The sequence below is a fragment of the Camelus ferus genome, chromosome 6, assembly GCF_009834535.1.
Source record: "Camelus ferus isolate YT-003-E chromosome 6, BCGSAC_Cfer_1.0, whole genome shotgun sequence".
In the NCBI taxonomy this organism is placed as follows: domain Eukaryota; kingdom Metazoa; phylum Chordata; class Mammalia; order Artiodactyla; family Camelidae; genus Camelus; species Camelus ferus.
Window position 1 is genome coordinate 17,925,839 of NC_045701.1, and position 15,706 is coordinate 17,941,544.

Consider the following 15,706-nt stretch of genomic DNA (forward strand, 5'->3'; position numbering starts at 1 on the left):
TTAGTGAGACTTGGTGGCTGGCTCATGATCACACTCTCTAATACCACTCCTATTCAGTTTTTGGTCATTTCCATAACCAATGGGATGATCCTTCCACTCTCCTGTCCTCTCAGCTCCTGGACTTCCTCTCTTCCAATGCCTTCATCAGCCATCCTTCCTGAGCCACTCACTCCCAGTCGCACCCTTCACTTTGCTGTTACCTGCATCTGCAGCCATTGCAAAACTTCAATTTCAAATATTTTTTCTCTGACCATGACCTCGTATCTTTTCTGCAAACTCCCTCTAAGGCCCCAAATCCTACAATTGAACAATCCCACCAGGACCTAAAATCCACTCTCTGTGTCCCCAAGGTATCTCTCCCATGATAACCCCTCTTGCCTCCTTTCCAGTTTAAGTTCCTTAAATTATCATTATAATCACATCTAAGCTCCTTTTTTTGCTTTGTCGAAATTTCCTGATGAAATAATAATGCTCACCAAAAGCAATCAGGCAACCACTCAATGCCTACACTCACGCCGCCTGAGGTGCCTGTTATCTGATAGAGAATCAAAAGGGGCTTCCACACGCTCTCACTGTCACATCTGCCCACCTACCCACACATTTCCTGTTAGTATATTTAAGTTCTCCATGCCCTTAGTCAAGGCCAGCCTCTCCACTTAGGCACAGGACCTTATCCTCTCCCCTTTTATTGGAATTATTATAGCATGCTGCTTAGAGGTCTCCCCACGTTTGCCTTCTCTGCTCACCCCATGTGTAACCTCCAGAGGCCACTCCCAATATGGCAGCCAGAATGATCCCTGCAAAGAAATAAGTCGGCTCAATCTTGCCACTCCTCTATTCAAATCCTCCAAAGGCCTCCCATCTCGCTGGGCATTAGGGGCCATGATCTGGCTCCACATTGTCTCTGACTTCATCTCCTATTCCCTCTCCCTCTTTCACTCTGATGCAACCTCAGTGACCTCCTTGCTGTTTTTCAAATAGTCCAGGCACTCTCTTGACTAAGAGCCTTTGCACTCACTCTTCTCAGCGCCTAGAAAACTGTTCCCCAGGTATCAGCATGGCTTGCTACTTCATTTCCTTCAAGCTTTGTTTCAAAAGATTTACACAGAAAAGCTTCACTAGGTCTCTGCAATTCAAACCCCTGCCACCACCCTGTGACATTTCAAACCTCTTTCTCTATTTTACTTTTTCTCTTTAGCACTCACCTATATATAAAATACACATGGGTGTATAAAATCTGTAAGCACTATATCTTTTAGATTTGTGTCTTGCTCATTGCTCATCTCCTCTACTAGAAGGTGATCCATGGAGACAAGGATTTTTATCTGTTGGGTTTACCTCAGTATCCTCAGCACACAAAACAATGCCCAGTAAATGCCTACTTGGTGATCAATAAATATTTGTTCAGTGAACAAATCAAGAAAGAAACGGGTACATAAATGACTAGGGAAAGAGAAAATAGAAAGTTATAAATGTTTTTCACATGGAGAATTCATATTTAGAGATGTCTATTTTTATTATGAGCACTCCTATTTATGAAATCAGGATATCAGGGGGATCCTAGGATCCAGTGGTTGTCATGGTAGTGCCATGACAATGGAACAATACAGCTCATTGGGCCATACAAAATATCAATTCTAAAATTACCATGTTTAATCTTAGCAGTAACTGTCACTCCTTGAGGAAACAGATATTTGGTAGATCTAGCCTATGAAAATTTCACATTTGATGATATCTACCTTCTACTTTCTCAGACATTTCTCTCTCCCCCTCTCTCTCTCTCTTTCTCTCTCTCTCTCTCACACACACACACACACACAGAGCATATAAGCAAATAGAGTCCAAGAGCTGACATACATGACCAGGGGATTAGATGTCACATCATGGCTCTTATCTGATGTGAGGATGCAATCATGGTGTTTTTATACAACTTACGTTCCTCAGCTCTCCTTGCCTGCTACACTCCCAAACAAAGAAAACTGATATATTCAAACTTTTAAAATGTTTTCCAGGATCATATTTTTGCCTTTACAACGCATTTTTATCATGTATCTTTAGATAGTTAATTAGAATTTTTTGCAGATGTTTGATAAGACATCAGAGAACATATTATTAAAAACTATTTCTCCCCTTCTCCCTCAATGCAGTAACATCCTTCAGTGATATGAAGACTGCCTTGTATCAGAGACTCTCAATCTATCCCAATTTCCCATAAGTCAGTGTGCTCTAATGACACTTTGTCAGATGCAAAACTTGAAAATAAAAGGAGAAAATTCACTTTTGACTTTATTACAACAAACATGTCTGAGTGATAAATGGGACCATTGCAGATATGGTGGCTGTCTGGTTCCTATTGTTAGTCATGTGTTATTTTGATCAGCTGCAAAGGGCTATCGGGTGACTAGAATAGAAAATACTTACAGTTTTCTGGAGCTTCAGTGAAATGCTAATGAAAATAGCTGAGATTTTGGAGACTCTACTTGAATTTTTATTAATTTCCATTGTTTCATGATCCCATTACTGGGAAGGGACCTATGGATCTCTTTTTGCTGATTATATCTCACTTCCATTCTGACTTTGCAGAGAAGCAGAGGCCAACAATTGAAAAGAGAAATTACCTTTTAGTTGAGAACCCTGGGAATAATAGCATCCAGATCAGCCAGATTGCAAGAAAACTAGTTCACTGAATTTTGGTCGTGTGGTCTACTGTGATCATTAAAAGCTATAATTTTCAGGCTATTGGGGTCAGTTATAAACACAAGGCAATCTGGATAGAGTATCTTGGGATAACATTTCCCATAGTTAACTTTATTCATATCTTAATCCTCTTTGGTTATTTTCCCAGATTAGTCACAGAATTTTGTGACCCAAAGGAATGAAGTTAGGTTCTAACATGAGGACAGAATGGATCGTACTCAGGCTTAAAGAGACTGTTAGTTACTTTTGTTTTCTTGAGAGAATAAATTGGTATGAATGAGGGTGGGTTTAACAGGCAGAGAAGGTACAGATGATGCTTCCATGTAGTTGAGGGTCTTGGGATCAGGAAAGAAAATGGTGGTGCACATAGGTAAACATCTCCACAATGGTGAACTTTGGACAGTGTTCAAATTTCATCCATAAAAAATCAAAACGGATGATACACTTGGCTGGTATTTCGCACGTCAGCCAATTTCTCTGACCCATATCCATTGTGTTAACATTCTTCTCCGGCACTCTGGATGAAAATTTGGACCACTATGTTTAACTGCATCTATGATTCATAGTCCTTGATTGCTTCTAACATTAGTACATAAACTGGGGGCTCTGGAAGATTTTCTATAACACATGTAATTGTTGGAATTTCCTGTTTATCATCTAGGTGACATTTTCCGATAATTCTGGTTTTATTCTTAAAGGACATGTGATCAACAGTTCTTTGCAGGGGCAAAGACTATGGTGTGTCCAAGCAAATTGTGTTTTTTGACCTAAGACACCCCCCCCCCCAGATCATATTGATTGTCTACAACGTTTGTAATGAAACAGAGTCAGAGAGTAAACTCAGGGCTATGGAGGTATATTTGTCTTAGAGATCAAACACTTAAAGCAGGATTTATGGAAGCAGAGAGCTGTGGGTCAATAGCTAAAAAAAAAAAAACCTCCATTGTCAACAAGTAGAGGACTTTCTGAGGTGTGAAGGAGAGTAGAAAGGGGTGGAGAGGGAGATAAGGGGCAGGAAGATAAGCAGAGAATCTGGCTCAGTTAAAAGTATACATCTGAAAAGAATTAGAGGGAGGGAGGTTTGAGAAAGGTTGATTCACCTCAAGGATCCGCCCCAGAGGCCCCTTCCTTGATGGGATTGCATTGTAAACATTTCTTCATTCTCTCCCATGCTTTCCTTTTGGAGTGATTCTAGGACACTGACATTTAAGAGCAGTGCAGCATAAACACCAGAGACAGGTTCAGACACAAGTTAGAGACAGTTACACAACCAACTTCTGTTGTTACCGTAATTTAGTAAGAAAAAAAAAAAAACATCAGAGCCAAGAGCAACTGTAAGCCTTTGTTCAAAGTGAAGACATCCATGAAAATCCATGAAGATGCTTTTTTAATGTATCTTTCAAATCAGACATGTGCTATTAATAAGAAATCAACTTTCTAGCACTACTAAATTCTGTGTAGTGATTTAGATTCTTCAAAAGGCTTCCCATTTGGTTTTTTTTTATTATTATTTTTATATAAACCTACAGAGGAGTACAGTACAGTGAGTATTAACCTCATTTTACAGATTAAAAATTTAGGCCCAACAGTTAAGTGACTATTTAAGATCTCAGAGGCAAAGAAGGGGGAAAAAAAAAAAACTTCTTTAGCTAAATCAGCTATGGTGTGAGGATTAGGATTTAGGCCCACTGATTCCTAAATCATTGCTCTTCCTGCAGTGCCACTCTGCCTCAATGTGCCTTCTCAAACAAGCCTATCTGGTGGAAGCGTGTTCTTCTACTGCAGAAGTGGCCTGGGAGTGAGCACCATCTGCTTCTCTGCAGACATTAGGACTTGAAACTCCCAGGCTAGTTTCAAAAACACCTTCCTAATATCCCAAATGACACAAACCAGTTTACCATGATCTACTGAGCTTCTCTGGCAGGCCTTCACTCTTGGTAATAAAAAGCATAATTTGACATACAGAGCTCAGACGAAACTGACTTCTGTGGTCCAGAAGTGAGTTGTTAGAGGGACCACTTCCACTGAGGTTTATGATTTCATAAAGGCCAATCACATGCATGCTTCTCCTACTTTTTTTCTCCTTTCCTCAAATTGCTTAGCTTTGAGGATCTGAAAAAGCTCTATTCTATTTAACTCTGGCCTTTCTAGTATCTAAGATTCAAAGACTCTCTAATTAGGATGTTTTCTTGAATTCCATGTCTATTTAAGAAACCATGACTTATGGATGGGAACCTGGGTTTGGTGGCAGTTCCTAGAAAGTGCATCTCAATCATGCAATAAAGCATTAAACTCAAGTGCAAAGTAATTTAATTTTTAAGAGGAATGTAGTATTCAGATAAAAGAAACCATAATGGTACGTTCATTTACTTTTATATGTATAAAAATGTGAAGCTGTACCGTCAGTTACAGGTGTAAGTAATGCATCTTCCAGGCTATTTCACAATCATTCTTCCATTGTTCCACAAATAGGTTATGTGAATACAAGCTGTTAAGCTAAAAGTTGCCACAATAATATAACTGAACAGAGCAGCAGGGCAATTTGCGAGGAATAGGCGTAGAAGACTGAATAGGAATGCTGAATTACCAAAATATATCCTTTGAAAATGCATGGTTATAAGGAATCCAGTACAGAAAAATGGACAAATAAGTTGGCTAGAGGTCACATGTGTTCAATATCATGGACCTGTTCAGTGTATCATGGCGCCATGAAAATGGGCACCCAAACATCTGTAGAAAGTATGCTAAACAGGTAGCCCTTAGAGAACTGAAGGTGCTGAATACAGTCTCATCCTATGAAGATATGACTCAACCTGAAGATGGTAACAGGATGAGTATTAGTAATAAATTTAACCTCTTAAATTCAACAGTGCAGGCCCCAGAGAGCATACCTGGGGGCCTGGCTGACCTTGTTTAACTTGAGTTAACCACATCACGGAGTTTTTTCTTTTTTTTTACTTTATATTGGAAAGTGTGTCCAGAGACTCTGTTCTCTTCCATGAAAGATGGAATGCTTAATTATGACTTTATTCAATATTATATTTTGGCCTCAGATCTCAGAGAGTATGCATGCATGTATATATGTAAATACACGGGCATGAAGACTCTTTTCAAAACAATAACACAATTGGCTATGCACCTGCCAGTTTCTTCACCATTATGACTCTCTTTTTATGAAACATCATATGGTTGTGTCTTTGATGCCAACAAGCGTCCAGTGTGTCACCACACCAGCAGTATTTGGCAGTCTTCATTTTCAAGCAATCTCTTAATTGACTACAGATTTGGTTCTTTTAGAAACCCAGTCTCTGGACCCACATTAAGGAATGACTGCCCCCTGACGTACTGAAAACAGAATCTTCTCCCCTTCCTTTCTACCCACTGATCCTAAACTTCGTACCCCTTTGTGCTCTGATAATCCCATCTCTTCTGAATACACAGTTTCATTGTTCAAAATGGAAACCATTTCCCTCACTTGGTCCAACTGTACAAAAATCAAGAAATCTGATATTACTTAATTTCCCTATTTTCACCAATACCAACAATACTAAGTTCAATGTTTATGGATTATAGATTTATCTTGTGTTTACTGTGGTTTCGCAAGGTAATTAAATAGAGACCTGTATGAGTCAAAAAATATGATACCTGCACAACCTCAGTTTCATGTCTAGTGCAAAAAGCTGGAACCCAGTAATATTTAATGTCTTTCATTGTTATATCTTTAAATCTTACCACTGCAAGCAAATGCGAAAATCCTTAAATTGCTGGCCTCAGTGTTCCCATGTCAACTGGCACATGCTCAGGTTGGAGATCCTGCCAAAAGTCAAAGAAAACACTTATGAGACAGAGGCTGATGGACGATTATTTTAATCCTGCATGTCCAGCACCGCCGGCAAGCTTGGTTTATGAATGCCTGCTGCTGCTTTAATGATAAGACCTCTTCAGAACAGCTGAATGCAGTGCACCAATGGATTTTCTTTTCCTTCCTTTCTTTTTTTTTCTTCCCCCTGCCCTAACTAAGAGACTGATTATTGATCTCCACCTGGATGTTCCTATTGAGAACAGGCCATTCATGAATACAAGCAGGAAGAATAATGGTGCACTGCATGGGCAGTTTTAATAAACTGCAATAGGGACACAGTCTCTGTGGGGAAAAAAAAAGGAACCAATCCAATCTTAATGAAGCATGTGCTCACATGACTGGAAAGTCTGTGGGCATTATACAGGCCGAGCACCGGACAGCCCAGAGCACCTGGGCCTCAAATGAGTGCCACGCCAGAGTGAGTACAAGACCCCAAGGACACCCTCTATGCCTGCTCAAGGCAAGCCTCCAAGTTCCCTCTATTGCCCTGAGAACAAAGCTCTGAAGGCTGGAATGCACTGATCTGACCACACAAGAGAGGGATCTGAGCCCAGAAGTGGCTGTCTAGAAACACAAGGGATGTGAGCCCACTGGGAGACTCCAGAATCCAAAAGCTGAAGACAAGAGGCTAAAAAGTAGCTGAAAAAGAACTAATTAGCAGAGGCCACCTTCAGACCTAGTCAATGAGCAAACCTTTTCTGTTTTAGCCAGCCCCTTCCTGTGTTATCTGGCTATAGCTGACGTAAGTCAAGCACTGAATTCAGCAGAAGTGTATGTATGAGGAACAACAGCTGTGATATTTAAAAGGGGGAACTGGCTTTTTAAAAATCAGACACTGTCATCAACAAAACAAGTGAGTATGACTTGTTTGGAGGGCAGATATAAACCCAAACTTGTTCCAGTTGTGTTGAGGTGCTTTCTGCACAAATGAAGTTATTAAACCAAAAAAGCGAAAGGCACACTTTCCATCACATATAATTATGTTTCTTTTTAACATCTGACTCCAACATCTACTTTAAGTAATAACGTGCAGCATAAAGGCTTTTAACCTGATATCCAAGAGTGCTCCCCTCACCAAATAGTTAGCAAATTGTATGTGTAAAGTATTTGTGTGTAAAGTATTTGGCCCCATCCTAACCTCCACCCTCAGGATGTCCATAGCTTTCATCAGATTTGTAAGGTGGCCTCTGACTCATAAAAAGTGAAGGAGCTTTGGATTGACAGTCTGAGGATACTGGTTCTAACCCTATCTCTGCTTCTGACTGGTTTTGTGGCCTTCAGCAGAAGGCTTCACCTTTCTACGCCTCAATTTTCTCATCTACGAAATGGGAGAGCTAACTACAGGAAGTGTTCTTCCAGGTCCACAATTCTAGGAAATGACAATAAAAGTGGGAGTGTCCAACTGAAAGATATCTTGCTATGTCAGTTGGCCAAATCTCCTTACTTATGGGGGAGAAAAATGAAGCCCAGAGAGGTTTTCATACAATACTTACAGTGAGAGATCAAGCATTGAACCCACCATTTCCTACTCATACACCAATTCACTCCTCGTCCTAATGCGTGCAAAGTTCATAAAGCTCTAGTCCTAGCTCACAGTTTTACTCACTGACCGAGGGAGCGTTTCAGGCGGGCTTTCCCTGTCTTGGATACAGTGTGTCCTTTGGGGCCCTCTCCCAGATTTTCTCAGGAAGAGCACATATGCTCAGGTCCCCAGAGAATTGTGCTCCCACACTCACAGCTGTACGACAGGCAGGAAAAAGTTGTCTACAAAAAAATAATCAGCGTTTGCAAAAGTGCTCTGGGGTATCTTCAGGAAGTGTTCCAGGAAAATTGCTATTATAAAAAGATCACTAGGCTCTCTTCTCCTAGATCCAACTCCACACTCAGACATTAATATTTTAGGTGCATCACTGATACTCACTCATCCAAAGTTCAGCAATCAGCAAGTACACCTGGCAACGACAGACTGAGTCCTTGCTTTCATGCAGATTACTGTCCAGGAAGGAACCATGGCTTTCTGGAAGGTCTGCTGCATTCCCGCATGTGTGAACTGAGAGCCAAGGACAGGCACCGCCTCCCCAGGAAAGGGGCTCATGCTTCCTTTGAGTTGCCCTTTCAGAAATTTGCAAACACGACTCTAGAGAATCTCTATTACTTTAGTATGAATCAGTTTATCCAAATACCTTTTTTAAACCTAATAAAGCATTGGTGCTGTATGTCTTTCCTCATTTTGTCAATTCCTATTTGCGTATCAAAATCCCACTTATTCAATAATGCCTAGATCACATTCTCCCTTCTCAGTCTCCCAGGATGACTGTATTCCAGCTACCCAAGAAAGTATAGAGCAACCTCATTTATTCCTCTTTTACAGTACTTGAAGTGTAGGAATTTTAGACCTCATGAGCACACAGGAATTATAAATCATCGCATTCATTTTATACATAAGGAAAAAGTGGTCTAGAAAGACAAAATCTCTGGAGTAATGGTTCATGAACTATTACAAATCAAACAGAAAGAACAGGAGAGGACATTTTTGTTGGGTATTTGCGCTGTGCTATGTTCTTTGTAAGATATTTTAAATACACAATTTCACCTAATTCTCAGAACTATCTTGCTCAGTAGATACATTATCATCCCCATTTACAGATGCAATAAGCCAGTCTCAGAGGGACTAAATAACTTAAACCAGGTCAAACAGCTGCAGGTAGTGGTGGGCAGAGGTGGGTTCAAACCCATGCCAGACCATGCTAAGGACAGCTCTTGCTCCCCTGCCCCTCCACCGCCACACGGGGGGATGAGGAGAGAGAGTGTTACTAAGAAAGGAGATGCAGGCAGCCTCAACCATAAATAGCAAGCCCCTGACAGCTGATCAAGGCCGACCTACCGCCTGCTTCTGAAATCCATTCTCCCTTCCCTTCAAAGGGGCAGTGAGGATGGAGAAAGGCATGAGAGTACCATCTTTGTGGAGAAGAAAGCCATGAAGACTGTCAGAATCTGCAAGTATCTGAGCTTCTGGCTGCCTATTTATCAGATGGGCTTTGGCAATCATGTCCAGTCTTTAAGACCTAGGGATGGTAACAGCTCAGTAGTCATAAAATACAAAAAACTGTAGGTTTCTGCCTCGTATACATCATTCTCAAAGGGAAGAGAGACTCTCCCGATGCTTATTTCCAAATACTATCTACTTTCTACACATATGAGGGATTGGGCAGTTTTTCACACCAAAAGGTGGACAGGAATTGGGCTAGATAGATGAACACAGTTGTTCCTCTGTGGATCAGTAACATGTTATACCTACTTCAGTTGGACTTTTCCCAAATTTTCTTGAAACTGTGACAGCCTGACTGCCTCTTAAATATGATAGTAACCACAGTTTCTGGAAATTTGCAATGTTTCACTTTACAATGGGTCTTTACGTGCACTGTTATTTAATTTCCACAAAATCTATATAAAGTGAATAGGACAGTTATTAGCCCAATTGTAGAAATAAGGGAACTGAAGCTAAGTAAATCACTGTGTAATCACTAAATCAAGATCATGTGTAACAACGTAACAACAATAAACGCTGCACTTATTGAGGGCTCGCTAGGTGCCACACGGCACTGCACAGATTATACAAACTTGGTCACATCATCTTCAAAACTGCTTCATGAAGTACATATTATCATCTTCACACAAAGAACAAATCTAAGGGTTAAAGAGGGTAAAATGACTTGCCTAAGGCCATATAGCAAGTTAATATCAGAGCTACGATTCAATTCCATGTTTAAGTCAAAGCCCAGAGTCTCAACCAAAATCTAACTACGAGTCTAAATAATCTAATTTCCAGAGATGTCCTCAGTGCCTAAGTATCCAGATTCCCTGGCCCATCATGCCTTGCCTTTCTTTGACATTCTGTGGTCTTCGCATCACGTTTTAAAATATAGAAAAGTTCAAGTTATTAGAAACTTGCGGTCAAAACTCATTTAGTATTCCTCTTCATGATGCATGTAGTTCAGACAAAATAGTGTATGTCGGAGTAGTCTAGCCCCCTGATTTTGCTACCCTTGCTGTGTTCTTGCAGGCGGTGCTCTGTTGCTTTTCCCACTTTCTCCTTTAGCTACTGATGCTTACCTGCCTACATGCGTGCAAAGCTGAATAGAGCACATAATGAGAACACTCAGGAAAACCTTTTCCTTACTCCTTTCCTGGGTTCAGAAAAAGAAAAAGCACTGCGAGGATAAGAGAGAAAAGAAGGGATACGTGAAAGCACTTCCCTTTCAAAGAGCAGTTGGTTCTCAGGTCCCCTTGCATATGGCGCCTCTGTGAGTGAAAATGTGGCAAGCACTTCAGAAACGCCGTAGGGCATGTGTCTCTGCATACATATGCATAATGTCCTTTTCACACTTCGGAGTTACCAGATGCCTGGTTCCACTTGGAAGGGGCTTGGTAACCCACTTGAAATCATGAGGACTCATAACTCATTTATGCAAGCCGCAGAACCCCTCTAGACGACACCTCCTGCTCTAAAGAATGATTGAGAGAAAGATATAATAGAGCAGAAAACGACAATGAAATATTAGCAGTGCCAGTGCAGCAGCATTTATATGAGGCCCCCGGCTAGATGAGGGAATTATGCAAGTCAAAAGAAGAAGAGCCTTCAGGCAACAGGAGAAGCAAAAACAAAGGAAGAATGTCTAGATGTCAAGGACTAATGTTGTTGCTATGGGGAAGGCCCTGAGGCATTGGTTCATTTTATAGGCAGGTATGCAGCCCTCCATCTAGAATTCTCTGGGCTCTCAAGTGGGGGCAAAGCCACTCCTGCATTCACACTTGACCTCTAAAATTACTTAACAACCTGGAGAAGTGTTCAGAGGGGAGGGGGATAGTCAGGATGGCCCCGGGCTCTGCCTAAGGTGGGACTTTAGGGACTCTCCTGTTCTCTTGGCACCGCCCTCCTCCAATCAAATCCTTCCCCATTGGCTCCCAATTGTTTTCTCTGAAACACCAAGCTCCTGATGTCTACCTCCACACCCTTACCTGTACCCCATCACTAGCCACACCCCACCCCGGGACTGAGATCCCTAATCCTTAGGAGAGAATACAAAGCTCTTTAAAATCCTGCCCTGCCTTTTCACCTATGGTCACATGGAGTTTTTTGTCTCCCCTAAAACATTTTCAGTTTACTGTCCCTTTGCCCTGCTGTCCCCTCCTCCTGAAAGGCCTTTCTCACTCCTCCACTGGGCAAATTTCCGGCTCGTTCTTTAAGAGACAGCTGTCATATAACTAGCGAGATGAAGGTCTTCTCAAACTCGAGGAAGGAGTTAGTCACTCCCTCTGCTGTACTTGCACAACACCTGGCGCACATCTCTACCTGACCAGTTAGCACTCCACTAGAATTATATTTTATGGTTTAAGGTTTAGGCTGCACAAAAATATGGATTTCTGAGGGCAAGAGAAAAGCCTGTAAATATACCTTTTTATCCTTTATACTGAGTGAAGTGCCTGAAATATATTAGCTTAATAAATATGTGCTGATGGAAAAAAAAAGAATGAATGGCTCCCTCATTTCCCTCCCATGTGCTTTTAGCAATTTAGCATGTGCTCCTTCATCATTCTTTGACACACTCTAGTGGTGATATTGGAGAATAAAGGCAACGGTAGAAGGCAACAGATCAGAGTACTGGCTAGGCGTCTTTGTTCTGAAACCTATGCCTTTTGCCAATTTCTTCTTCCCTATAAGTGACACTCCTCTGTTAGGATACTAGGGTTTGCTCAGGTCACGGCATTAAAGCCTACAGAAAGGGTCAGTGCTGCGTGCCGCAAAGATCTCAGGCTTCGGGATCAGATGGTCCTTAGCTCAAACCCAGGCATGGTCTCAGTATTAATGGGAGCTGGAACAAGGCTTGGAATCTAGCTGAACTTCATGGCCATCCATGATAAAATAAGGATGAATTCCTACCCTGTAAGACTGTCGTAAAGATCAAATTAAATTATAGCTAACTTATAGCTCATTGTGTGTTCTTAAAAAAAGGGAACTTTTTTTTTTTTTTTTTTTTTTTTTTTTTACATCTTCAGCTTCTAGAAAAGGGATTATCCTTGAGGGGGTGGTCAGAAGGTGGTTTATAAACTAGAATCATCTGGGACGATTTTCTAAATTATATCCCCACATTCCTTTCAGGAAAACACTTGTGTGGTATACTATCACCATTACAGATTGAAGTATGTTTTATTTCTCAGGAGTTACCAGACAGAAAGGAGGTTGAGAATCAATTCTCTAGATCATACCTTGGAAAGTCTTGCTCTTTATTCTGACAGCCATAATCCTGGATCCCTAAACGTCTCACCCTGAAATTGTTATAACAGCTTTTAACTGAAAAGTTTCAGTTAAAAGTTTCAGTTTAGAAGTTTCATCCTGTCCTGTCAATTCATCCTAGACATAATAGCAAAACCATCTCTCAAACTCCAGAAAGGCAGAGAAATCTTCTGATGAAATGGACACCTCAGTAGTCCCCACTGGGAGAGCCAGCCACCTTTGCCCCAAACACGCACTACGTGGCCTTTCACAATTTTGTGACTTTGCCTATGTTCTTCTTCTAACTAGAGGATCCCTCCCTGCTTTCCTAGTCTCTACTCCCCCATCTTGCAGAGCTAAAGAATTTCTACATGTCGTTCAAGACGAATTCAAGCAGAGCCACCTACCAGTCCCCTCCTTTGTGCAACCACTGGACCTAGGGCACCTCAATTATTGCATTCATCACACTCTGTTACAAGTTATTAGTTCACAATTCTTTTTCCTGTTCTAAATTGTGGATTCTTAACAGGAAGAAACTGTCTTAATTATTCATGCATCTCCCCATAATGTGGATACTCACTAAATTTTTACTGAACTGAATTAAATTGAACTGAGATGAATCCCTGTTCATGCTCCATTTAAGCATTTAACTTGCTCCTGCCACCTCCTAGAATGTGTATATGTGTGCACGTGTGTATGCATTTCTGAGGTTTTTTTCTCATCACTTTCATGTTTTTCCCTGGGGGATTTGCAGACAAAGATTGTGCAAAAAAGCAGAGTTATGTATCTACTGGTCAAGTTCATGTCAGAACCTAGGGAGGCTGGCCAAATTCTCCAACCAAAATAGAGATTGTGAAAAAAGGCTTTGTTAAAACATCTTGTTGCTTCCTCTTCATTAAATCCAAACTCCCTCAGGTGGACTCCAAGATGGTACTGCCAACTTGCTTGAAACTCCACCCATTCTAACTGCCTGGACTGGCCTAGAATTCATAATTGTTTCTTTTTGTGATTGGCCTGCAAACAGGGCAGGATTCTGTTCTCACATGCCTCCCTCTCTAGCGGGTGAAACTGCTGCGGGCTGGTATTCCTCTGGTATATTCACTTCCCTGTGATGGAAGTAGACCTCTTGGAGTCCCAGGAGGTGTTGGCTTATTTCTTGATTCAATGTTTGTTCATTCATTCATCAAACATTTATTGTCCTTCTCCCTTATGTCACATGCAATGGTTAAGTCCTAGGGAAATAAAGATGCACAAGAAAAAGAGTCTGGCTCTCAATAAAGGATGTGGAGAAAACAACATGAACAAATCATGACAGTATAATAAGACAAATGGAAAACAGACACTTGCTCATAACGTCCAAGGGGGTCAGTGAAAGTCGATAAAGAGAGACTGATGTCTTTTCCCACTTGTGAACTCTGCAAAGAACCTGAGTGCACCCAGAACAGACATCTCACTCAGTCCCTGAATATTCCCTGTGAGCCCAAAGACAGTGGAAAAGTCTGCCAACCCTTTTAGAAAAATCACTGGATGTCTCTAAGAGCCCACATTTCCCCCCTGAGAAGCCATTATCCCGTCTGTGGAAGGACTCATGTGTGCTAACGGAAGAGTGGTGCTGTCTCACTGCAGCATCGTGAAATCTCTGTTCTCTAACATATGTAATTTCCTGACTTTGACCAAGGGTAGGATGCAGACTATAACGAAGAAAGACGTAAGGATAAGGCATACTCCGGAAGAGCCCTCAGTAAAATCCTACTCCAGCTCTAACTCAACAATGGTGTGTCCGGTACATCAGCCACTAGCCACTCTTTAAATTTAGGTAGCTCTTTAAATTTGGATTATGTAAAATTAAATAAAATCAAAATTATTGTTCTGCAGTTGCATCAACCAGCGTTAATGATTTCAATGGGCACACATGACTAATGGCTACCATACTGGACAGATATTGAACACTTTCATCATCACAAGAAGTTCTATCAGACAGTGCTGCTCTACAGAAATAACCTGAATTTTTACTCACTGAGTCATTTATTTTATAATTTTATGACTTGCTTACTTTGTAAAAGACTCAACTCTGAATTCTGAGGGAGGCAAAGATAAAAGTAAAAGTTATCTATTTTTGAAGGGATCACAGTCTGGTGGGGAAGACAAACATTTAAAAAAAGGAAAACAAATTGTACATTGTGCATTGGGTGATAGGAGAGTATGGAGACAAAAACAGCTGGATTTTTGCCTGAAGTAAGAGGAGGCCTCAGAGAGGTGACAGGATGTGGTTCTCGGAGGGTGAGTGGTTCCTTTCCTATTTACAAAGTGGAAGGGGCAGCGGCGATGATGAGAACAGTATATGCAGGGTCATGAGGCAGGGACGAGCTTAGCATGCTGCAAGGTATTTCGGACGCCTGGGGTGGAGTGTAGACTTTTGGAAAGTTGGGTGAGAAGAGGCTGGCAAAGCAGACACCACAGTGTGCTCAAAGGTATTGGGTAAGCAGGTGGTGGGAGGAAGGGAGGTTACAAACTATATAACCCAGTGATTAAGAGCACTGAAGTTACACAAAACTGGATCATACTCAAAATTCGCCACCGTTAACTTTATTCACTGAATCCCATTTTTCTCACCTATATAATAGTGTTAACAACACTACCAACCTTTTATGACTGTTGTGCAGATTAAATGAGACCCGGTGCTTGTCACAGTGCATGGCACATGTTAAATAATCAAAAATGAAAATCACTGTAATTTATTCTATAAGGAATGTGGAGTTATGAAAGCATTTGAGCAGAATAAAACGATGATACTGTATAGAGAAATAAGACACAAGACAATCAGCTATGTCAATAATTTAAAAGACAATGCCTAATATTTACAGAGTATTTGC

At 41.1% G+C, this 15,706-nt stretch overlaps 1 protein-coding gene across 10 annotated transcripts in view; it reads right to left on the bottom strand.

Moving 5' to 3' along the window:
- Positions 1–15,706, bottom strand: part of SEMA6D (semaphorin 6D) — a 518,494-nt gene that overhangs the window by 331,168 nt on the left and 171,620 nt on the right. For all 10 annotated transcript variants that reach the window (XM_032481257.1, XM_032481258.1, XM_032481264.1 and 7 more), the window contains exon 2: positions 6,430–6,510. The gene's annotated coding sequence lies outside the window, so the exon portion shown is untranslated. The remainder of the gene's footprint in view (positions 1–6,429; positions 6,511–15,706) is intronic.